This window comes from Trichomycterus rosablanca, chromosome 11, assembly GCF_030014385.1.
Source record: "Trichomycterus rosablanca isolate fTriRos1 chromosome 11, fTriRos1.hap1, whole genome shotgun sequence".
In the NCBI taxonomy this organism is placed as follows: domain Eukaryota; kingdom Metazoa; phylum Chordata; class Actinopteri; order Siluriformes; family Trichomycteridae; genus Trichomycterus; species Trichomycterus rosablanca.
In genome coordinates, this window is record NC_085998.1 from 17,883,636 (window position 1) to 17,902,857 (window position 19,222).

The 19,222-nt window shown below is 44.5% G+C and overlaps 37 non-coding genes across 37 annotated transcripts; all 37 read right to left on the reverse strand.

Moving 5' to 3' along the window:
* Window positions 1-764: 764 nt before the first annotated feature.
* trnal-uaa (transfer RNA leucine (anticodon UAA)) lies at window positions 765-871 on the reverse strand. Its single transcript has 2 exons — window positions 834-871; window positions 765-810 (listed from the first exon to the last, which is right to left on the reverse strand). It is a non-coding gene; the product is annotated as a tRNA-Leu (tRNA).
* Window positions 872-2,380: 1,509 nt separating this feature from the next.
* On the reverse strand, window positions 2,381-2,487 carry trnal-caa (transfer RNA leucine (anticodon CAA)). The gene is made up of 2 exons: window positions 2,450-2,487; window positions 2,381-2,426 (listed from the first exon to the last, which is right to left on the reverse strand). It is a non-coding gene; the product is annotated as a tRNA-Leu (tRNA).
* A 471-nt stretch (window positions 2,488-2,958) lies between these two features.
* trnal-caa (transfer RNA leucine (anticodon CAA)) lies at window positions 2,959-3,065 on the reverse strand. Its single transcript has 2 exons — window positions 3,028-3,065; window positions 2,959-3,004 (listed from the first exon to the last, which is right to left on the reverse strand). It is a non-coding gene; the product is annotated as a tRNA-Leu (tRNA).
* Window positions 3,066-3,500: 435 nt separating this feature from the next.
* On the reverse strand, window positions 3,501-3,607 carry trnal-caa (transfer RNA leucine (anticodon CAA)). Its single transcript has 2 exons — window positions 3,570-3,607; window positions 3,501-3,546 (listed from the first exon to the last, which is right to left on the reverse strand). It is a non-coding gene; the product is annotated as a tRNA-Leu (tRNA).
* A 615-nt stretch (window positions 3,608-4,222) lies between these two features.
* trnal-caa (transfer RNA leucine (anticodon CAA)) lies at window positions 4,223-4,329 on the reverse strand. Its single transcript has 2 exons — window positions 4,292-4,329; window positions 4,223-4,268 (listed from the first exon to the last, which is right to left on the reverse strand). It is a non-coding gene; the product is annotated as a tRNA-Leu (tRNA).
* A 76-nt stretch (window positions 4,330-4,405) lies between these two features.
* On the reverse strand, window positions 4,406-4,512 carry trnal-caa (transfer RNA leucine (anticodon CAA)). The gene is made up of 2 exons: window positions 4,475-4,512; window positions 4,406-4,451 (listed from the first exon to the last, which is right to left on the reverse strand). It is a non-coding gene; the product is annotated as a tRNA-Leu (tRNA).
* A 616-nt stretch (window positions 4,513-5,128) lies between these two features.
* trnal-caa (transfer RNA leucine (anticodon CAA)) lies at window positions 5,129-5,235 on the reverse strand. Its single transcript has 2 exons — window positions 5,198-5,235; window positions 5,129-5,174 (listed from the first exon to the last, which is right to left on the reverse strand). It is a non-coding gene; the product is annotated as a tRNA-Leu (tRNA).
* Window positions 5,236-6,138: 903 nt separating this feature from the next.
* Window positions 6,139-6,245, reverse strand: trnal-caa (transfer RNA leucine (anticodon CAA)). The gene is made up of 2 exons: window positions 6,208-6,245; window positions 6,139-6,184 (listed from the first exon to the last, which is right to left on the reverse strand). It is a non-coding gene; the product is annotated as a tRNA-Leu (tRNA).
* A 76-nt stretch (window positions 6,246-6,321) lies between these two features.
* On the reverse strand, window positions 6,322-6,428 carry trnal-caa (transfer RNA leucine (anticodon CAA)). Its single transcript has 2 exons — window positions 6,391-6,428; window positions 6,322-6,367 (listed from the first exon to the last, which is right to left on the reverse strand). It is a non-coding gene; the product is annotated as a tRNA-Leu (tRNA).
* Window positions 6,429-6,683: 255 nt separating this feature from the next.
* trnal-caa (transfer RNA leucine (anticodon CAA)) lies at window positions 6,684-6,790 on the reverse strand. Its single transcript has 2 exons — window positions 6,753-6,790; window positions 6,684-6,729 (listed from the first exon to the last, which is right to left on the reverse strand). It is a non-coding gene; the product is annotated as a tRNA-Leu (tRNA).
* Window positions 6,791-7,226: 436 nt separating this feature from the next.
* On the reverse strand, window positions 7,227-7,333 carry trnal-caa (transfer RNA leucine (anticodon CAA)). Its single transcript has 2 exons — window positions 7,296-7,333; window positions 7,227-7,272 (listed from the first exon to the last, which is right to left on the reverse strand). It is a non-coding gene; the product is annotated as a tRNA-Leu (tRNA).
* A 74-nt stretch (window positions 7,334-7,407) lies between these two features.
* Window positions 7,408-7,514, reverse strand: trnal-caa (transfer RNA leucine (anticodon CAA)). Its single transcript has 2 exons — window positions 7,477-7,514; window positions 7,408-7,453 (listed from the first exon to the last, which is right to left on the reverse strand). It is a non-coding gene; the product is annotated as a tRNA-Leu (tRNA).
* Window positions 7,515-7,769: 255 nt separating this feature from the next.
* trnal-caa (transfer RNA leucine (anticodon CAA)) lies at window positions 7,770-7,876 on the reverse strand. Its single transcript has 2 exons — window positions 7,839-7,876; window positions 7,770-7,815 (listed from the first exon to the last, which is right to left on the reverse strand). It is a non-coding gene; the product is annotated as a tRNA-Leu (tRNA).
* A 255-nt stretch (window positions 7,877-8,131) lies between these two features.
* On the reverse strand, window positions 8,132-8,238 carry trnal-caa (transfer RNA leucine (anticodon CAA)). The gene is made up of 2 exons: window positions 8,201-8,238; window positions 8,132-8,177 (listed from the first exon to the last, which is right to left on the reverse strand). It is a non-coding gene; the product is annotated as a tRNA-Leu (tRNA).
* A 541-nt stretch (window positions 8,239-8,779) lies between these two features.
* Window positions 8,780-8,886, reverse strand: trnal-caa (transfer RNA leucine (anticodon CAA)). The gene is made up of 2 exons: window positions 8,849-8,886; window positions 8,780-8,825 (listed from the first exon to the last, which is right to left on the reverse strand). It is a non-coding gene; the product is annotated as a tRNA-Leu (tRNA).
* A 255-nt stretch (window positions 8,887-9,141) lies between these two features.
* trnal-caa (transfer RNA leucine (anticodon CAA)) lies at window positions 9,142-9,248 on the reverse strand. Its single transcript has 2 exons — window positions 9,211-9,248; window positions 9,142-9,187 (listed from the first exon to the last, which is right to left on the reverse strand). It is a non-coding gene; the product is annotated as a tRNA-Leu (tRNA).
* A 74-nt stretch (window positions 9,249-9,322) lies between these two features.
* On the reverse strand, window positions 9,323-9,429 carry trnal-caa (transfer RNA leucine (anticodon CAA)). Its single transcript has 2 exons — window positions 9,392-9,429; window positions 9,323-9,368 (listed from the first exon to the last, which is right to left on the reverse strand). It is a non-coding gene; the product is annotated as a tRNA-Leu (tRNA).
* Window positions 9,430-9,684: 255 nt separating this feature from the next.
* Window positions 9,685-9,791, reverse strand: trnal-caa (transfer RNA leucine (anticodon CAA)). Its single transcript has 2 exons — window positions 9,754-9,791; window positions 9,685-9,730 (listed from the first exon to the last, which is right to left on the reverse strand). It is a non-coding gene; the product is annotated as a tRNA-Leu (tRNA).
* Window positions 9,792-9,865: 74 nt separating this feature from the next.
* trnal-caa (transfer RNA leucine (anticodon CAA)) lies at window positions 9,866-9,972 on the reverse strand. The gene is made up of 2 exons: window positions 9,935-9,972; window positions 9,866-9,911 (listed from the first exon to the last, which is right to left on the reverse strand). It is a non-coding gene; the product is annotated as a tRNA-Leu (tRNA).
* A 541-nt stretch (window positions 9,973-10,513) lies between these two features.
* Window positions 10,514-10,620, reverse strand: trnal-caa (transfer RNA leucine (anticodon CAA)). Its single transcript has 2 exons — window positions 10,583-10,620; window positions 10,514-10,559 (listed from the first exon to the last, which is right to left on the reverse strand). It is a non-coding gene; the product is annotated as a tRNA-Leu (tRNA).
* Window positions 10,621-10,875: 255 nt separating this feature from the next.
* On the reverse strand, window positions 10,876-10,982 carry trnal-caa (transfer RNA leucine (anticodon CAA)). The gene is made up of 2 exons: window positions 10,945-10,982; window positions 10,876-10,921 (listed from the first exon to the last, which is right to left on the reverse strand). It is a non-coding gene; the product is annotated as a tRNA-Leu (tRNA).
* A 722-nt stretch (window positions 10,983-11,704) lies between these two features.
* trnal-caa (transfer RNA leucine (anticodon CAA)) lies at window positions 11,705-11,811 on the reverse strand. Its single transcript has 2 exons — window positions 11,774-11,811; window positions 11,705-11,750 (listed from the first exon to the last, which is right to left on the reverse strand). It is a non-coding gene; the product is annotated as a tRNA-Leu (tRNA).
* A 76-nt stretch (window positions 11,812-11,887) lies between these two features.
* trnal-caa (transfer RNA leucine (anticodon CAA)) lies at window positions 11,888-11,994 on the reverse strand. Its single transcript has 2 exons — window positions 11,957-11,994; window positions 11,888-11,933 (listed from the first exon to the last, which is right to left on the reverse strand). It is a non-coding gene; the product is annotated as a tRNA-Leu (tRNA).
* Window positions 11,995-12,430: 436 nt separating this feature from the next.
* trnal-caa (transfer RNA leucine (anticodon CAA)) lies at window positions 12,431-12,537 on the reverse strand. Its single transcript has 2 exons — window positions 12,500-12,537; window positions 12,431-12,476 (listed from the first exon to the last, which is right to left on the reverse strand). It is a non-coding gene; the product is annotated as a tRNA-Leu (tRNA).
* Window positions 12,538-13,078: 541 nt separating this feature from the next.
* trnal-caa (transfer RNA leucine (anticodon CAA)) lies at window positions 13,079-13,185 on the reverse strand. Its single transcript has 2 exons — window positions 13,148-13,185; window positions 13,079-13,124 (listed from the first exon to the last, which is right to left on the reverse strand). It is a non-coding gene; the product is annotated as a tRNA-Leu (tRNA).
* Window positions 13,186-13,440: 255 nt separating this feature from the next.
* Window positions 13,441-13,547, reverse strand: trnal-caa (transfer RNA leucine (anticodon CAA)). The gene is made up of 2 exons: window positions 13,510-13,547; window positions 13,441-13,486 (listed from the first exon to the last, which is right to left on the reverse strand). It is a non-coding gene; the product is annotated as a tRNA-Leu (tRNA).
* A 436-nt stretch (window positions 13,548-13,983) lies between these two features.
* Window positions 13,984-14,090, reverse strand: trnal-caa (transfer RNA leucine (anticodon CAA)). The gene is made up of 2 exons: window positions 14,053-14,090; window positions 13,984-14,029 (listed from the first exon to the last, which is right to left on the reverse strand). It is a non-coding gene; the product is annotated as a tRNA-Leu (tRNA).
* A 617-nt stretch (window positions 14,091-14,707) lies between these two features.
* trnal-caa (transfer RNA leucine (anticodon CAA)) lies at window positions 14,708-14,814 on the reverse strand. Its single transcript has 2 exons — window positions 14,777-14,814; window positions 14,708-14,753 (listed from the first exon to the last, which is right to left on the reverse strand). It is a non-coding gene; the product is annotated as a tRNA-Leu (tRNA).
* Window positions 14,815-15,069: 255 nt separating this feature from the next.
* Window positions 15,070-15,176, reverse strand: trnal-caa (transfer RNA leucine (anticodon CAA)). The gene is made up of 2 exons: window positions 15,139-15,176; window positions 15,070-15,115 (listed from the first exon to the last, which is right to left on the reverse strand). It is a non-coding gene; the product is annotated as a tRNA-Leu (tRNA).
* A 74-nt stretch (window positions 15,177-15,250) lies between these two features.
* Window positions 15,251-15,357, reverse strand: trnal-caa (transfer RNA leucine (anticodon CAA)). The gene is made up of 2 exons: window positions 15,320-15,357; window positions 15,251-15,296 (listed from the first exon to the last, which is right to left on the reverse strand). It is a non-coding gene; the product is annotated as a tRNA-Leu (tRNA).
* A 74-nt stretch (window positions 15,358-15,431) lies between these two features.
* On the reverse strand, window positions 15,432-15,538 carry trnal-caa (transfer RNA leucine (anticodon CAA)). The gene is made up of 2 exons: window positions 15,501-15,538; window positions 15,432-15,477 (listed from the first exon to the last, which is right to left on the reverse strand). It is a non-coding gene; the product is annotated as a tRNA-Leu (tRNA).
* Window positions 15,539-15,793: 255 nt separating this feature from the next.
* trnal-caa (transfer RNA leucine (anticodon CAA)) lies at window positions 15,794-15,900 on the reverse strand. Its single transcript has 2 exons — window positions 15,863-15,900; window positions 15,794-15,839 (listed from the first exon to the last, which is right to left on the reverse strand). It is a non-coding gene; the product is annotated as a tRNA-Leu (tRNA).
* A 1,294-nt stretch (window positions 15,901-17,194) lies between these two features.
* Window positions 17,195-17,301, reverse strand: trnal-caa (transfer RNA leucine (anticodon CAA)). Its single transcript has 2 exons — window positions 17,264-17,301; window positions 17,195-17,240 (listed from the first exon to the last, which is right to left on the reverse strand). It is a non-coding gene; the product is annotated as a tRNA-Leu (tRNA).
* A 436-nt stretch (window positions 17,302-17,737) lies between these two features.
* trnal-caa (transfer RNA leucine (anticodon CAA)) lies at window positions 17,738-17,844 on the reverse strand. The gene is made up of 2 exons: window positions 17,807-17,844; window positions 17,738-17,783 (listed from the first exon to the last, which is right to left on the reverse strand). It is a non-coding gene; the product is annotated as a tRNA-Leu (tRNA).
* A 436-nt stretch (window positions 17,845-18,280) lies between these two features.
* trnal-uaa (transfer RNA leucine (anticodon UAA)) lies at window positions 18,281-18,387 on the reverse strand. Its single transcript has 2 exons — window positions 18,350-18,387; window positions 18,281-18,326 (listed from the first exon to the last, which is right to left on the reverse strand). It is a non-coding gene; the product is annotated as a tRNA-Leu (tRNA).
* Window positions 18,388-18,680: 293 nt separating this feature from the next.
* Window positions 18,681-18,787, reverse strand: trnaw-cca (transfer RNA tryptophan (anticodon CCA)). Its single transcript has 2 exons — window positions 18,750-18,787; window positions 18,681-18,726 (listed from the first exon to the last, which is right to left on the reverse strand). It is a non-coding gene; the product is annotated as a tRNA-Trp (tRNA).
* Window positions 18,788-19,042: 255 nt separating this feature from the next.
* On the reverse strand, window positions 19,043-19,149 carry trnal-caa (transfer RNA leucine (anticodon CAA)). The gene is made up of 2 exons: window positions 19,112-19,149; window positions 19,043-19,088 (listed from the first exon to the last, which is right to left on the reverse strand). It is a non-coding gene; the product is annotated as a tRNA-Leu (tRNA).
* Between the last annotated feature and the right edge of the window lie 73 nt (window positions 19,150-19,222).

A 19,222-nucleotide genomic window follows, 5' to 3' on the forward strand; every position in this document is an offset into this window, starting at 1 on the left:
CGCATCCCTGCTCTGTTCTGTATTTAACAATAAACACGCATTTCATTGGTCTTAAAGCTGTCTCATCTTTGTCATTATAAAGCAGTAATATACCGAATCATAGCCTAACAATAAAGCTTGTTTATATAGCTCTAAAATCCAGATAAATTAAGTAATTTTCAAAAAAAAAAAATGCGATATAACCACACACCGAGACAGGCTGAATATCGCAAGGTGAAATTCTGTCACCGCGACAGCCCTACTCACGACTCCATTTGCAGACCTGAACTCTCACTAGGTGAGAAGTCACACTTGAGTCTTGAGCCTTAGACCACTTAGCCATCCCACCTTACAACAATAAGCAATTAAATGGAGGGTGAAAAGTTGTTCTCTATTGTATTTTGAGGCAGAAGTGAACATAACCATCAGTAGTGGGATTTGAACCTATGCCACCATTTGTAGACCAGAACTCTCAATAGGGAAGGATTCACACTTGAAATTGGTGCCTTAGACCTCTCGACCATCCTGACTTACAGCAATATGCTGAGAAATGGGGAGTGAAATGTTTTTTTCTATTGTATTTTGAGGCAGAAATAAATATGACTGTCAGCAGTGGGATTTGAACCCACTTCTTTGTTTGGAGACAAGAACCCTCACTAGGTAAGGAATCACACTTGAGTCTGGTGCCTTAGACCACTCAGTCACCGTTACTCACAACAAAAAGCTGAGAAATGGGGAGTGAAAAGTTGTTCTCTATTGTATTTTGAGGCAGAAGTAAAGATAACTGTCAGAAGTGGGATTTGAACCCACGCCTCCTTTTGGAGACCAGAACCCTCACTAGTGAAGAAGTCACACTTAAGTCTGGCACCTTAGACTGCTTGGCCATCCTGACTTACAATAATAATATGAGAAATAAAGGGTGAAATGTTTCTTCCTATTGTAGGGAAGGAGTCAAACTGGTGAAAGGCGCCTTAGACCGCTCGGCCAATAAGCTGAGAAATGGAGAGTGAAAAGTTGTTCTCTATTGTATTTTGAGGCAGAAGTAAAGATAACTGTCAGTTTTGGGATTTGAACCCACATTTTCACTTGGAGAACACAACTCTGACTAGGAAAGCCATCACACTTCAAGACCACTCAGCCATCATGACCTAGAAAAACAAGCTGAGAAATGGAGGGTGAAAAGTTGTTCTCTATTGTATTTTGAGGCAGAAGTAAAGATAACTGTCAGGAGTGGGATTTCAACCGACTCCTCTATTTGGAGACCAGAAACCTCACTAAGTAAGGAGTCACACTTGTGTCTGGCGCCTTAGACCGCTCGGTCACCCTGACTTACAGAAATAAAATGAGAAATGGAGAGTTCTTCAACTCAGAGACCAGAGACCTCACTAAGTAGGGTGTCAAACTTGAGTCTGGCGCCTTAGACCACTCGGCCACCCTCACTCACAACAAAAAGCTGAGAAATGGGGAGTAAAATGTTTTTTCAATCGTATTTTGAGGCAGAAGTAAAGACAACCTTCAGTTGTGGGATTTGAACCCACATCTTCACTTGGAGACCAGAACCCTGACTAGGGAAGAAGTCACATTTAAGTCTGGCACCTTAGACCACTCTGCCATCCTCACTTACAATGATAACCTGAGAAATGGAGGGTGAAAAGTTGTTCTCTATTGTATTTTGAGGCAGAAGTAAAGAGAACTGTCAGGAGTGGGATTTGAACCCACGCCTCCATTTGGAGACCAGAACCCTCACTAGGGAAGAAGTCACACTTGAGTCTGGCGCCTTGGACTGCTCGGCCAACAAGCTGAGAAATGGAGAGTGAAAAGTTTTTCTCTATTGTATTTTGAGGCAGAAGTAAAGATAACTGTCAGTTGTGGGATTTGAACCCACATCTTCATTTGGAGACCAGAACCCTCACTAGGGAAGGAGTCACACTTGAGTCTGGTGCCTTAGACCACTCGGCCACCATTACTCACAACAAAAAGCTGACAAATGGGGAGTGAAATGTTTTTTCAATTGTATTTTGAGGCAGAAGTAAAGATAACTGTTAGGAGTGGGATTTGAACCCACGGCTACTTTTGGAGACCAGAACCCTCACTAGGGAAGAAGTCACACTTGAGTCTGGCGCCTTAGACCACTCTGCCATCCTCACTTACAGCTATAAGCTGAGAAATGGAGGGTGAAAAGTTGTTCTCTATTGTATTTTGAGGCAGAAGTAAAGATAACTGTCAGAAGTGGGATTTCAACCCACTCCTCTATTTGAAGACCAGAAACCTCACTAGGTAAGGAGTCACACTTAGACTGGCACCTTAGACCGCTTGACCATACTGACTTACAACAGCAAGCTGAGAAATGGAGAGTGAAAAGTTGTTCTCTATTGTATTTTGAGGCAGAAGTAAAGACAACTGTCAGGAGTGGGATTTGAACCCACGCCTCCATTTGGAGACCAGAACCCTCACTAGGGAAGGAGTCATACTTGAGTCTGGCGCCTTAGACCGCTCGGCCATCCTGACTTACAATAAAAAATCTGAGAAATGGGGAGTGAAATGTTTCTTCCTATTGTATTTTGAGGCAGAAGCAAAGATAACTGTCAGGAGTGGGATTTGAACCCATGCCTCCATTTGGAGACCAGAACCCTCACTAGGGAGTCCGGTGCCTTAGACCACTCGACCATCCTGAATTATGACAATAATCTGAGGAATGTAGAGTGAAAAGTTGTTCTCTATTACTCTACCACTAGGGCAAGCAATAGCCTAGTGGTTAAGGCACAGGACCAGTAATCCAAAGGTTGGTGGTTCAAGCCCCACCACTGCCAGGCTGCTGCTGTTGGGCCCTTGAGCAAGGCCCTTAACCAACAGTTGCTCAGACTGTATACTGTAACTGTAATGTAAGTCGCTTTGGATAAAGGCGTCTGCTAAATGCCAAAAATGTAAATGTAAATGTAAATGTTCTCTATTGTATTTTGAGGTAGAAGTAAAGATAACTGTCAGGAGTGGGATTTGAACCCACGCCTCCATTTGGAAACCAGAACCCTCACTATGGAAGGAGTCACACTTGAGTCTGGCACCTTAGACCGCTCGGCCATCCTGACTTACAATAAAAAACTGAGAAATGGGGAGTGAAATGTTTCTTCCTATTGTATTTTGAGGCAGAAGTAAAGTCTACTGTCAGGAGTGGAATGTGAACCTACTCCTCCATTTGGAGACCAGAACTCTCTCTAGGGAAGGAGTCACACTTGAGTCTGGCGCCTTAGACCACTCCGCCATACTGACTTACAATAAAAAACTGAGAAATGGGGAGTGAAATGTTTTTTCAATTGTATTTTGAGGCAGAAGTGAAGAGAACTGTCAGGAGAGGGATTTGAACCCACGCCTCCTTTTGGAGACCAGAACCCTCACTGGGGAAGAAGTCACACTTGAGTCTGGCCCCTTAGACCACTCTGCCATCCTCACTTACAGCTATAAGCTGAGAAATGGAGGGTGAAAAGTTGTTCTCTATTGTATTTTGAGGCAGAAGTAAAGAAAACTGTCAGGAGTGGGATTTGAACCCATGCCTCCATTTGGAGACCAGAATCCTCACTAGGGAAGGGGTCACACTTGAGTCTGGCGCCTTAGACCACTCCGCCATCCTGACTTACAATAAAAAACTGAGAAATGGGGAGTGAAATGTTTTTTCAATTGTATTTTGAGGCAGAAGTAAAGAGAACTGTCAGGAGAGGGATTTGAACCCACGCCTCCTTTTGGAGACCAGAACCCTCACTAGGGAAGAAGTCACACTTGAGTCTGGCGCCTTAGACTACTCTGCCATCCTTACTTACAGCTATAAGCTGAGAAATGGAGGGTGAAAAGTTGTTCTCTATTGTATTTTGAGGCAGAAGTAAAGATAACTGTCAGAAGTGGGATTTCAACCCACTCCTCTATTTGAAGACCAGAAACCTCACTAGGTAAGGACTCACACTTAGACTGGCACCCTAGACCGCTTGACCATACTGACTTACAACAGCAAGCTGAGAAATGGAGAGTGAAAAGTTGTTCTCTATTGTATTTTGAGGCAGAAGTAAAGATAACTGTTAGGAGTGGGATTTGAACCCACGCCTCCTTTCGGAGACCAGAACCCTCACTGGGGAAGAAGTCACACTAGAGTCTGGCGCCTTAGACCACTCTGCCATCCTCACTTACAACGATTATCTGAGAAATGGAGGGTGAAAAGTTGTTCTCTATTGTATTTTGAGGCAGAAGTAAAGAGAACTGTCAGGAGTGGGATTTGAACCCACGCCTCCATTTGGAGACCAGAACCCTCACTAGGGAAGGAGTCATACTTGAGTCTGGCGCCTTAGACCGATCGGCCATCCTGACTTACAATAAAAAAACCTGAGGAATGGGGAGTGAAATGTTTCTTCCTATTGTATTTTGAGGCAGAAGTAAAGATAACTGTCAGGAGTGGGATTTGAACCCACGCCTCCATTTGGAGACCAGAACCCTCACTAGGGAAGCAGTCACACTTGAGTCTGGCGCCTTAGACCGCTCGGCCATCCTGACTTACAATAAAAAACTGAGAAATGGGGAGTGAAATGTTTCTTCCTATTGTATTTTGAGGCAGAAGTAAAGTCTACTGTCAGGAGTGGAATTTGAACCTACTCCTCCATTTGGAGACCAGAACTCTCTCTAGGGAAGGAATCACACTTGAGTCCGGTGCCTTAGACCACTCGACCATCCTGAATTATAACTATAATCTGAGGAATGTAGAGCGAAAAGTTGTTCTCTATTGTATTTTGAGGCAGAAGTAAAGTCTACTGTCAGGAGTGGGATTTGAACCTACTCCTCTATTTGAAGACCAGAACCTTCACTAGGGAAGAAGTCACACTAGAGTCTGGCGCCTTAGACCACTCTGCCATCCTCACTTACAACAATTATCTGAGAAATGGAGGGTGAAAAGTTGTTCTCTATTGTATTTTGAGGCAGAAGTAAATAGAACTGTCAGGAGTGGGATTTGAACCCACGCCTCCATTTGGAGACCAGAACCCTCACTAGGTAAGGAGTCACACTTAGACTGGCACCTTAGACCGCTTGACCATACTGACTTACAACAGCAAGCTGAGAAATGGAGAGTGAAAAGTTGTTCTCTATTGTATTTTGAGGCAGAAGTAAAGAGAACTGTCAGGAGTGGGATTTGAACCCACGCCTCCATTTGGAGACCAGAACCCTCACTAGGAAAGGAGTCATACTTGAGTCTGGCGCCTTAGACCGCTCGGCCATCCTGACTTACAATAAAAAATCTGAGAAATGGGGAGTGAAATGTTTCTTCCTATTGTATTTTGAGGCAGAAGCAAAGATAACTGTCAGGAGTGGGATTTGAACCCATGCCTCCATTTGGAGAGCAGAACCCTCGCTAGGGAAGGAGTCACACTTGAGTCTGGCCCCTTAGACCACTCGACCATTCTGACTTACAATAAAAAACTGAGGAATGGGGAGTGAAATGTTTCTTCCTATTGTATTTTGAGGCAGAAGTAAAGTCTACTGTCAGGAGTGGAATGTGAACCTACTCCTCCATTTGGAGACCAGAACTCTCTCTAGGGAAGGAGTCACACTTGAGTCTGGCGCCTTAGACCACTCCGCCATACTGACTTACAATAAAAAACTGAGAAATGGGGAGTGAAATGTTTTTTCAATTGTATTTTGAGGCAGAAGTAAAGAGAACTGTCAGGAGAGGGATTTGAACCCACGCCTCCTTTTGGAGACCAGAACCCTCACTGGGGAAGAAGTCACACTTGAGTCTGGCCCCTTAGACCACTCGACCATTCTGTCTTACAATAAAAAACTGAGAAATGGGGAGTGAAATGTTTCTTCCTATTGTATTTTGAGGCAGAAGTAAAGTCTACTGTCAGGAGTGGAATGTGAACCTACTCCTCCTTTTGGAGACCAGAACCCTCACTGGGGAAGAAGTCACACTTGAGTCTGGCGCCTTAGACCACTCTGCCATGTGGTCTAAGGAGTGGGATTTCAACCCACTCCTCTATTTGAAGACCAGAACCTTCACTAGGGAAGAAGTCACACTAGAGTCTGGCGCCTTAGACCACTCTGCCATCCTCACTTACAACAATTATCTGAGAAATGGAGGGTGAAAAGTTGTTCTCTATTGTATTTTGAGGCAGAAGTAAAGAGAACTGTCAGGAGTGGGATTTGAACCCACGCCTCCATTTGGAGACCAGAACCCTCACTAGGGAAGGAGTCATACTTGAGTCTGGCGCCTTAGACCGCTCGGCCATCCTGACTTACAATAAAAAAATCTGAGGAATGGGGAGTGAAATGTTTCTTCCTATTGTATTTTGAGGCAGAAGTAAAGATAACTGTCAGGAGTGGGATTTGAACCCACGCCTCCATTTGGAGACCAGAACCCTCACTAGGGAAGCAGTCACACTTGAGTCTGGCGCCTTAGACCGCTCGGCCATCCTGACTTACAATAAAAAACTGAGAAATGGGGAGTGAAATGTTTCTTCCTATTGTATTTTGAGGCAGAAGTAAAGTCTACTGTCAGGAGTGGAATTTGAACCTACTCCTCCATTTGGAGACCATAACTCTCTCTAGAGAAGGAATCACACTTGAGTCCAATGCCTTAGACCACTCGACCATCCTGAATTATAACTATAATCTGAGGAATGTAGAGCGAAAAGTTGTTCTCTATTGTATTTTGAGGCAGAAGTAAAGTCTACTGTCAGGAGTGGGATTTGAACCTACTCCTCCATTTGGAGACCAGAACCCTCACAAGGGAAGGAGTCACACTTGAGTCTGGCGCCTTAGACCGCTCGGCCATCCTGACTTACAATGAAAAGCTGAGAAATGGGGAGTGAAATGTTTCTTCCTATTGTATTTTGAGGCAGAAGTAAAGATAACTGTCAATAGTGGGATTTGAACCTACACCTCCATTTCGAGACCAGAACCCTCACTAGGGAAGGAATCACATTTGAGTCTGGCCCCTTAGACCGCTCGGCCATTCTGACTTACAATAAAAAACTGAGAAATGGGGAGTGAAATGTTTCTTCCTATTGTATTTTGAGGCAGAAGTAAAGTCTACTGTCAGGATTTGGATTTGAACCTACTCCTCCATTTGGAAACCATAACTCTCTCTAGAGAAGGAATCACACTTGAGTCCAATGCCTTAGACCACTCGACCATCCTGAATTATAACAATAATCTGAGAAATGTAGAGTGAAAAGTTGTTCTCTATTGTATTTTGAGGCAGAAGTAAAGTCTACTGTCAGGAGTGGGATTTGAACCTACTCCTCCATTTGGAGACCAGAACCCTCACAAGGGAAGGAGTCACACTTGAGTCTGGCGCCTTAGACCGCTCGGCCATCCTGACTTACAATGAAAAGCTGAGAAATGGGGAGTGAAATGTTTCTTCCTATTGTATTTTGAGGCAGAAGTAAAGATAACTGTCAATAGTGGGATTTGAACCCACGCCTCCATTTGGAGACCAGAACCCTCACTAGGGAAGGAGTCATACTTGAGTCTGGCGCCTTAGACCACTCGGCCATCCTGACTTACAATAAAAAACTGAGAAATGGGGAGTGAAATGTTTCTTCCTATTGTATTTTGAGGCAGAAGTAAAGTCTACTGTCAGGAGTGGAATTTGAACCTACTCCTCCATTTGGAGACCAGAACTCTCTCTAGGGAAGGAATCACACTTGAGTCCGGTGCCTTAGACCACTCGACCATCCTCACTTACAACAATTATCTGAGAAATGGAGGGTGAAAAGTTGTTCTCTATTGTATTTTGAGGCAGAAGTAAAGAGAACTGTCAGGAGTGGGATTTGAACCCACGCCTCCATTTGGAGACCAGAACCCTCACTAGGGAAGGAGTCATACTTGAGTCTGGCACCTTAGACCACTCGGCCATCCTGACTTACAATAAAAAACTGAGAAATGGGGAGTGAAATGTTTCTTCCTATTGTATTTTGAGGCAGAAGTAAAGTCTACTGTCAGGAGTGGAATTTGAACCTACTCCTCCATTTGGAGACCAGAACTCTCTCTAGGGAAGGAATCACACTTGAGTCCGGTGCCTTAGACCACTCGACCATCCTCACTTACAACAATTATCTGAGTAATGGAGGGTGAAAAGTTGTTCTCTATTGTATTTTGAGGCAGAAGTAAAGAGAACTGTCAGGAGTGGGATTTGAACCCACGCCTCCATTTGGAGACCAGAACCCTCACTAGGGAAGGAGTCATACTTGAGTCTGGCGCCTTAGACCACTCGGCCATCCTGACTTACAATAAAAAACTGAGAAATGGGGAGTGAAATGTTTCTTCCTATTGTATTTTGAGGCAGAAGTAAAGTCTACTGTCAGGAGTGGAATTTGAACCTACTCCTCCATTTGGAGACCAGAACTCTCTCTAGGGAAGGAATCACACTTGAGTCCGGTGCCTTAGACCACTCGACCATCCTCACTTACAACAATTATCTGAGAAATGGAGGGTGAAAAGTTGTTCTCTATTGTATTTTGAGGCAGAAGTAAAGATAACTGTCAGGAGAGGGATTTGAACCCACGCCTCCATTTGGAGACCAGAACCCTCACTGGGGAAGAAGTCACACTTGAGTCTGGCGCCTTAGACCACTCTGCCATGTGGTCTAAGGAGTGGGATTTCAACCCACTCCTCTATTTGAAGACCAGAACCTTCACTAGGGAAGAAGTCACACTAGAGTCTGGCGCCTTAGACCACTCTGCCATCCTCACTTACAACAATTATCTGAGAAATGGAGGGTGAAAAGTTGTTCTCTATTGTATTTTGAGGCAGAAGTAAAGAGAACTGTCAGGAGTGGGATTTGAACCCACGCCTCCATTTGGAGACCAGAACCCTCACTAGGGAAGGAGTCATACTTGAGTCTGGCGCCTTAGACCACTCGGCCATCCTGACTTACAATAAAAAACTGAGAAATGGGGAGTGAAATGTTTCTTCCTATTGTATTTTGAGGCAGAAGTAAAGTCTACTGTCAGGAGTGGAATTTGAACCTACTCCTCCATTTGGAGACCAGAACCCTCACTAGGGAAGGAGTCATACTTGAGTCTGGCGCCTTAGACCACTCGGCCATCCTGACTTACAATAAAAAACTGAGAAATGGGGAGTGAAATGTTTCTTCCTATTGTATTTTGAGGCAGAAGTAAAGAGAACTGTCAGGAGTGGGATTTGAACCCACGCCTCCATTTGGAGACCAGAACCCTCACTAGGGAAGGAGTCATACTTGAGTCTGGCGCCTTAGACCACTCGGCCATCCTGACTTACAATAAAAAACTGAGAAATGGGGAGTGAAATGTTTCTTCCTATTGTATTTTGAGGCAGAAGTAAAGAGAACTGTCAGGAGTGGGATTTGAACCCACGCCTCCATTTGGAGACCAGAACCCTCACTAGGGAAGGAGTCATACTTGAGTCTGGCGCCTTAGACCACTCGGCCATCCTGACTTACAATAAAAAACTGAGAAATGGGGAGTGAAATGTTTCTTCCTATTGTATTTTGAGGCAGAAGTAAAGTCTACTGTCAGGAGTGGAATTTGAACCTACTCCTCCATTTGGAGACCAGAACTCTCTCTAGGGAAGGAATCACACTTGAGTCCGGTGCCTTAGACCACTCGACCATCCTCACTTACAACAATTATCTGAGAAATGGAGGGTGAAAAGTTGTTCTCTATTGTATTTTGAGGCAGAAGTAAAGAGAACTGTCAGGAGTGGGATTTGAACCCACGCCTCCATTTGGAGACCAGAACCCTCACTAGGGAAGGAGTCATACTTGAGTCTGGCGCCTTAGACCACTCGGCCATCCTGACTTACAATAAAAAACTGAGAAATGGGGAGTGAAATGTTTCTTCCTATTGTATTTTGAGGCAGAAGTAAAGAGAACTGTCAGGAGTGGGATTTGAACCCACGCCTCCATTTGGAGACCAGAACCCTCACTAGGGAAGGAGTCATACTTGAGTCTGGCGCCTTAGACCACTCGGCCATCCTGACTTACAATAAAAAACTGAGAAATGGGGAGTGAAATGTTTCTTCCTATTGTATTTTGAGGCAGAAGTAAAGTCTACTGTCAGGAGTGGAATTTGAACCTACTCCTCCATTTGGAGACCAGAACTCTCTCTAGGGAAGGAATCACACTTGAGTCCGGTGCCTTAGACCACTCGACCATCCTCACTTACAACAATTATCTGAGAAATGGAGGGTGAAAAGTTGTTCTCTATTGTATTTTGAGGCAGAAGTAAAGATAACTGTCAGGAGAGGGATTTGAACCCACGCCTCCATTTGGAGACCAGAACCCTCACTGGGGAAGAAGTCACACTTGAGTCTGGCGCCTTAGACCACTCTGCCATGTGGTCTAAGGAGTGGGATTTCAACCCACTCCTCTATTTGAAGACCAGAACCTTCACTAGGGAAGAAGTCACACTAGAGTCTGGCGCCTTAGACCACTCTGCCATCCTCACTTACAACAATTATCTGAGAAATGGAGGGTGAAAAGTTGTTCTCTATTGTATTTTGAGGCAGAAGTAAAGAGAACTGTCAGGAGTGGGATTTGAACCCACGCCTCCATTTGGAGACCAGAACCCTCACTAGGGAAGGAGTCATACTTGAGTCTGGCGCCTTAGACCACTCGGCCATCCTGACTTACAATAAAAAACTGAGAAATGGGGAGTGAAATGTTTCTTCCTATTGTATTTTGAGGCAGAAGTAAAGTCTACTGTCAGGAGTGGAATTTGAACCTACTCCTCCATTTGGAGACCAGAACTCTCTCTAGGGAAGGAACCACACTTGAGTCCGGTGCCTTAGACCACTCGACCATCCTCACTTACAACAATTATCTGAGAAATGGAGGGTGAAAAGTTGTTCTCTATTGTATTTTGAGGCAGAAGTAAAGAGAACTGTCAGGAGTGGGATTTGAACCCACGCCTCCATTTGGAGACCAGAACCCTCACTAGGGAAGGAGTCATACTTGAGTCTGGCGCCTTAGACCACTCGGCCATCCTGACTTACAATAAAAAACTGAGAAATGGGGAGTGAAATGTTTCTTCCTATTGTATTTTGAGGCAGAAGTAAAGTCTACTGTCAGGAGTGGAATTTGAACCTACTCCTCCATTTGGAGACCAGAACTCTCTCTAGGGAAGGAATCACACTTGAGTCCGGTGCCTTAGACCACTCGACCATCCTCACTTACAACAATTATCTGAGAAATGGAGGGTGAAAAGTTGTTCTCTATTGTATTTTGAGGCAGAAGTAAAGATAACTGTCAGGAGAGGGATTTGAACCCACGCCTCCATTTGGAGACCAGAACCCTCACTAGGGAAGAAGTCACACTTAAGTCTGGCGCCTTAGACCACTCTGCCATCCTCACTTACAGCTATAAGCTGAGAAATGGAGGGTGAAAAGTTGTTCTCTATTGTATTTTGAGGCAGAAGTAAAGATAACTGTTAGGAGTGGGATTTGAACCCACGCCTCCTTTCGGAGACCAGAACCCTCACTGGGGAAGAAGTCACACTTGAGTCTGGCGCCTTAGACCACTCTGCCATGTGGTCTAAGGAGTGGGATTTCAACCCACTCCTCTATTTGAAGACCAGAACCTTCACTAGGGAAGAAGCCACACTAGAGTCTGGCGCCTTAGACCACTCTGCCATCCTCACTTACAACAATTATCTGAGAAATGGAGGGTGAAAAGTTGTTCTCTATTGTATTTTGAGGCAGAAGTAAAGAGAACTGTCAGGAGTGGGATTTGAACCCACGCCTCCATTTGGAGACCAGAACCCTCACTAGGGAAGGAGTCATACTTGAGTCTGGCGCCTTAGACCGCTCGGCCATCCTGACTTACAATAAAAAAATCTGAGGAATGGGGAGTGAAATGTTTCTTCCTATTGTATTTTGAGGCAGAAGTAAAGATAACTGTCAGGAGTGGGATTTGGACCCACGCCTCCATTTGGAGACCAGAACCCTCACTAGGGAAGCAGTCACACTTGAGTCTGGCCCCTTAGACCGCTCGGCCATCCTGACTTACAATAAAAAACTGAGAAATGGGGAGTGAAATGTTTCTTCCTATTGTATTTTGAGGCAGAAGTAAAGTCTACTGTCAGGAGTGGAATTTGAACCTACTCCTCCATTTGGAGACCATAACTCTCTCTAGAGAAGGAATCACACTTGAGTCCGGTGCCTTAGACCACTCGACCATCCTCACTTACAACAATTATCTGAGAAATGTAGAGTGAAAAGTTGTTCTCTATTGTATTTTGAGGCAGAAGTAAAGTCTACTGTCAGGAGTTTGATTTGAACCTACTCCTCCATTTGGAGACCATAACTCTCTCTAGAGAAGGAGTCAAACTTGTGTATGGCGCCTTAGACCACTCGACCATCCTGAATTACAACAATAATCTGAGAAATGGAGAGTGAAAAGTTGTTCTCTATTGTATTTTGAGGCAGAAGTAAAGATAACTGTCAATAGTGGGATTTGAACCCACGCCTCCATTTGGAGACCTGAAACCTCACTAGGGAAGCAGTCACACTTGAGTCAGGCGCCTTAGACCGCTCGGCCATCCTGACTTACAATAAAAAACCGAGAAATGGGGAGTGAAATGTTTCTTCCTATTGTATTTTGAGGCAGAAGTAAAGTCTACTGTCAGGAGTGGAATTTGAACCTACTCCTCCATTTGGAGACCAGAACTCTCTCTAGGGAAGGAATCACACTTGAGTCCGGTGCCTTAGACCACTCGACCATCCTGAATTATAACAATAATCTGAGGAATGTAGAGTGAAAAGTTGTTCTCTATTGTATTTTGAGGTAGAAGTAAAGATAACTGTCAGGAGTGGGATTTGAACCCACGCCTCCATTTGGAGACCAGAACCCTCACTGGGGAAGAAGTCACACTTGAGTCTGGCGCCTTAGACCACTCTGCCATGTGGTCTAAGGAGTGGGATTTCAACCCACTCCTCTATTTGAAGACCAGAACCTTCACTAGGGAAGAAGTCACACTAGAGTCTGGCGCCTTAGACCACTCTGCCATCCTCACTTACAACAATTATCTGAGAAATGGAGGGTGAAAAGTTGTTCTCTATTGTATTTTGAGGCAGAAGTAAAGAGAACTGTCAGGAGTGGGATTTGAACCCACGCCTCCATTTGGAGACCAGAACCCTCACTAGGGAAGGAGTCATACTTGAGTCTGGCGCCTTAGACCACTCGGCCATCCTGACTTACAATAAAAAACTGAGAAATGGGGAGTGAAATGTTTCTTCCTATTGTATTTTGAGGCAGAAGTAAAGTCTACTGTCAGGAGTGGAATTTGAACCTACTCCTCCATTTGGAGACCAGAACTCTCTCTAGGGAAGGAACCACACTTGAGTCCGGTGCCTTAGACCACTCGACCATCCTCACTTACAACAATTATCTGAGAAATGGAGGGTGAAAAGTTGTTCTCTATTGTATTTTGAGGCAGAAGTAAAGAGAACTGTCAGGAGTGGGATTTGAACCCACGCCTCCATTTGGAGACCAGAACCCTCACTAGGGAAGGAGTCATACTTGAGTCTGGCGCCTTAGACCACTCGGCCATCCTGACTTACAATAAAAAACTGAGAAATGGGGAGTGAAATGTTTCTTCCTATTGTATTTTGAGGCAGAAGTAAAGTCTACTGTCAGGAGTGGAATTTGAACCTACTCCTCCATTTGGAGACCAGAACTCTCTCTAGAGAAGGAATCACACTTGAGTCCAATGCCTTAGACCACTCGACCATCCTGAATTATAACTATAATCTGAGGAATGTAGAGCGAAAAGTTGTTCTCTATTGTATTTTGAGGCAGAAGTAAAGTCTACTGTCAGGAGTTTGATTTGAACCTACTCCTCCATTTGGAGACCATAACTCTCTCTAGAGAAGGAGTCAAACTTGTGTATGGCGCCTTAGACCACTCGACCATCCTGAATTACAACAATAATCTGAGAAATGGAGAGTGAAAAGTTGTTCTCTATTGTATTTTGAGGCAGAAGTAAAGATAACTGTCAATAGTGGGATTTGAACCCACGCCTCCATTTGGAGACCTGAAACCTCACTATGGAAGCAGTCACACTTGAGTCTGGCGCCTTAGACCGCTCGGCCATCCTGACTTACAATAAAAAACTGAGAAATGTAGAGTGAAAAGTTGTTCTCTATTGTATTTTGAGGCAGAAGTAAAGTCTACTGTCAGGAGTGGAATTTGAACCTACTCCTCCATTTGGAGACCAGAACTCTCTCTAGAGAAGGAATCACACTTGAGTCCAATGCCTTAGACCACTCGACCATCCTGAATTATAACAATAATCTGAGAAATGTAGAGTGAAAAGTTGTTCTCTATTGTATTTTGAGGCAGAAGTAAAGTCTACTGTCAGGAGTGGAATTTGAACCTACTCCTCCATTTGGAGACCAGAACTCTCTCTAGAGAAGGAGTCATACTTGAGTCTGGCGCCTTAGACCACTCGGCCATCCTGACTTACAATAAAAAACTGAGAAATGGGGAGTGAAATGTTTCTTCCTATTGTATTTTGAGGCAGAAGTAAAGTCTACTGTCAGGAGTGGAATTTGAACCTACTCCTCCATTTGGAGACCAGAACTCTCTCTAGGGAAGGAATCACACTTGAGTCCGGTGCCTTAGACCACTCGACCATCCTCACTTACAACAATTATCTGAGAAATGGAGGGTGAAAAGTTGTTCTCTATTGTATTTTGAGGCAGAAGTAAAGAGAACTGTCAGGAGTGGGATTTGAACCCACGCCTCCATTTGGAGACCAGAACCCTCACTAGGGAAGGAGTCATACTTGAGTCTGGCGCCTTAGACCACTCGGCCATCCTGACTTACAATAAAAAACTGAGAAATGGGGAGTGAAATGTTTCTTCCTATTGTATTTTGAGGCAGAAGTAAAGTCTACTGTCAGGAGTGGAATTTGAACCTACTCCTCCATTTGGAGACCAGAACCCTCACTAGGGAAGGAGTCATACTTGAGTCTGGCGCCTTAGACCACTCGGCCATCCTGACTTACAATAAAAAACTGAGAAATGGGGAGTGAAATGTTTCTTCCTATTGTATTTTGAGGCAGAAGTAAAGAGAACTGTCAGGAGTGGGATTTGAACCCACGCCTCCATTTGGAGACCAGAACCCTCACTAGGGAAGGAGTCATACTTGAGTCTGGCGCCTTAGACCACTCGGCCATCCTGACTTACAATAAAAAACTGAGAAATGGGGAGTGAAATGTTTCTTCCTATTGTATTTTGAGGCAGAAGTAAAGAGAACTGTCAGGAGTGGGATTTGAACCCACGCCTCCATTTGGAGACCAGAACCCTCACTAGGGAAGGAGTCATACTTGAGTCTGGCGCCTTAGACCACTCGGCCATCCTGACTTACAATAAAAAACTGAGAAATGGGGAGTGAAATGTTTCTTCCTATTGTATTTTGAGGCAGAAGTAAAGAGAACTGTCAGGAGTGGGATTTGAACCCACGCCTCCATTTGGAGACCAGAACCCTCACTAGGGAAGGAGTCATACTTGAGTCTGGCGCCTTAGACCACTCGGCCATCCTGACTTACAATAAAAAACTGAGAAATGGGGAGTGAAATGTTTCTTCCTATTGTATTTTGAGGCAGAAGTAAAGTCTACTGTCAGGAGTGGAATTTGAACCTACTCCTCCATTTGGAGACCAGAACTCTCTCTAGGGAAGGAATCACACTTGAGTCCGGTGCCTTAGACCACTCGACCATCCTCACTTACAACAATTATCTGAGAAATGGAGGGTGAAAAGTTGTTCTCTATTGTATTTTGAGGCAGAAGTAAAGAGAACTGTCAGGAGTGGGATTTGAACCCACGCCTCCATTTGGAGACCAGAACCCTCACTAGGGAAGGAGTCATACTTGAGTCTGGCGCCTTAGACCACTCGGCCATCCTGACTTACAATAAAAAACTGAGAAATGGGGAGTGAAATGTTTCTTCCTATTGTATTTTGAGGCAGAAGTAAAGTCTACTGTCAGGAGTGGAATTTGAACCTACTCCTCCATTTGGAGACCAGAACTCTCTCTAGGGAAGGAATCACACTTGAGTCCGGTGCCTTAGACCACTCGACCATCCTCACTTACAACAATTATCTGAGAAATGGAGGGTGAAAAGTTGTTCTCTATTGTATTTTGAGGCAGAAGTAAAGATAACTGTCAGGAGAGGGATTTGAACCCACGCCTCCATTTGGAGACCAGAACCCTCACTAGGGAAGAAGTCACACTTAAGTCTGGCGCCTTAGACCACTCTGCCATCCTCACTTACAGCTATAAGCTGAGAAATGGAGGGTGAAAAGTTGTTCTCTATTGTATTTTGAGGCAGAAGTAAAGATAACTGTTAGGAGTGGGATTTGAACCCACGCCTCCTTTCGGAGACCAGAACCCTCACTGGGGAAGAAGTCACACTTGAGTCTGGCGCCTTAGACCACTCTGCCATGTGGTCTAAGGAGTGGGATTTCAACCCACTCCTCTATTTGAAGACCAGAACCTTCACTAGGGAAGAAGTCACACTAGAGTCTGGCGCCTTAGACCACTCTGCCATCCTCACTTACAACAATTATCTGAGAAATGGAGGGTGAAAAGTTGTTCTCTATTGTATTTTGAGGCAGAAGTAAAGAGAACTGTCAGGAGTGGGATTTGAACCCACGCCTCCATTTGGAGACCAGAACCCTCACTAGGGAAGGAGTCATACTTGAGTCTGGCGCCTTAGACCGCTCTGCCATGTGGTCTAAGGAGTGGGATTTCAACCCACTCCTCTATTTGAAGACCAGAACCTTCACTAGGGAAGGAATCACACTTGAGTCCGGTGCCTTAGACCACTCGACCATCCTCACTTACAACAATTATCTGAGAAATGGAGGGTGAAAAGTTGTTCTCTATTGTATTTTGAGGCAGAAGTAAAGATAACTGTTAGGAGTGGGATTTGAACCCACGCCTCCATTTGGAGACCAGAACCCTCACTGGGGAAGAAGTCACACTTGAGTCTGGCGCCTTAGACCACTCTGCCATGTGGTCTAAGGAGTGGGATTTCAACCCACTCCTCTATTTGAAGACCAGAACCTTCACTAGGGAAGGAATCACACTTGAGTCCGGTGCCTTAGACCACTCGACCATCCTCACTTACAACAATTATCTGAGAAATGGAGGGTGAAAAGTTGTTCTCTATTGTATTTTGAGGCAGAAGTAAAGAGAACTGTCAGGAGTGGGATTTGAACCCACGCCTCCATTTGGAGACCAGAACCCTCACTAGGGAAGGAGTCATACTTGAGTCTGGCGCCTTAGACCACTCGGCCATCCTGACTTACAATAAAAAACTGAGAAATGGGGAGTGAAATGTTTCTTCCTATTGTATTTTGAGGCAGAAGTAAAGTCTACTGTCAGGAGTGGAATTTGAACCTACTCCTCCATTTGGAGACCAGAACTCTCTCTAGGGAAGGAATCACACTTGAGTCCGGTGCCTTAGACCACTCGACCATCCTCACTTATAACAATTATCTGAGAAATGGAGGGTGAAAAGTTGTTCTCTATTGTATTTTGAGGCAGAAGTAAAGAGAACTGTCAGGAGTGGGATTTGAACCTACTCCTCCATTTGGAGACCATAACTCTCTCTAGAGAAGGAATCACACTTGAGTCCAATGCCTTAGACCACTCGACCATCCTGAATTATAACAATAATCTGAGGAATGTAGAGTGAAAAGTTGTTCTCTATTGTATTTTGAGGCAGAAGTAAAGTCTATTGTCAGAAGTGGGATTTGAACCTACTCCTCCATTTGGAGACCAGAACCCTCACTAGGGAAGGAGTCACACTTGAGTCTGGCGCCTTAGACCGCTCGGCCATCCTGACTTACAATGAAAAACTGAGAAATGGGGAGTGAAATGTTTCTTCCTATTGTATTTTGAGGCAGAAGTAAAGATAATTGTCAATAGTGGGATTTGAACCTACACCTCCATTTCGAGACCAGAACCCTCACTAGGGAAGGAGTCACACTTGAGTCTGGCCCCTTAGACCACTCGGCCATTCTGACTTACAATAAAAAACTGAGAAATGGGGAGTGAAATGTTTCTTCCTATTGTATTTTGAGGCAGAAGTAAAGTCTACTGTCAGGAGTTTGATTTGAACCTACTCCTCCATTTGGAGACCATAACTCTCTCTAGAGAAGGAGTCAAACTTGTGTATGGCGCCTTAGACCACTCGACCATTCTGAATTACAACAATAATCTGAGAAATGGAGAGTGAAAAGTTGTTCTCTATTGTATTTTGAGGCAGAAGTAAAGATAACTGTCAGGAGAGGGATTTGAACCCACGCCTCCTTTTGGAGACCAGAACCCTCACTAGGGAAGAAGTCACACTTAAGTCTGGCTCCTTAGACCACTCGGCCATCCTGACTTACAATAAAAAATTGAGAAATGGGGAGTGAAATGTTTCTTCCTATTGTATTTTGAGGCAGAAGTAAAGAAATGTTTTTTAAATTGTACTTTGAGGCAGAAGTAAAGATAACTGTCAGGAGTGGGATTTGAACCCACGCCTCCATTTGGAGACCAAAACCCTCACTAGGGAAGGAGTCACACTTGAGTCTGGCACCTTAGACCACTCTGCCATCCTCACTTACAGCAATTATCTGAGAAATGGAGGGTGAAAAGTTGTTCTCTATTGTATTTTGAGGCAGAAGTAAAGAGAACTGTCAGGAGTGGGATTTGAACCCACGCCTCCATTTGCAGACCAGAACCCTCACTAGGGAAGGAGTCATACTGGAGTCTGGCGCCTTAGACCACTCGACCATCCTGAATTATAACAATAATCTGAGGAATGTAGAGTGAAAAGTTGTTCTCTATTGTATTTTGAGGCAGAAGTAAAGAGAACTGTCAGGAGTGGGATTTGAACCCACGGCTCCATTTGCAGACCAAAACCCTCACTAGGGAAGGAGTCACACTTGAGTCTGGCACCTTAGACCACTCTGCCATCCTCACTTACAGCAATTATCTGAGAAATGGAGGGTGAAAAGTTGTTCTCTATTGTATTTTGAGGCAGAAGTAAAGAGAACTGTCAGGAGTGGGATTTGAACCCACGCCTCCATTTGGAGACCAGAACCCTCACTAGGGAAGGAGTCACACTTGAGTCTGGTGCCTTAGACCGCTCGGCCATCCTGACTTACAATAAAAAACTGAGAAATGGGGAGTGAAATGTTTCTTCCTATTGTATTTTGAGGCAGAAGTAAAGCTAA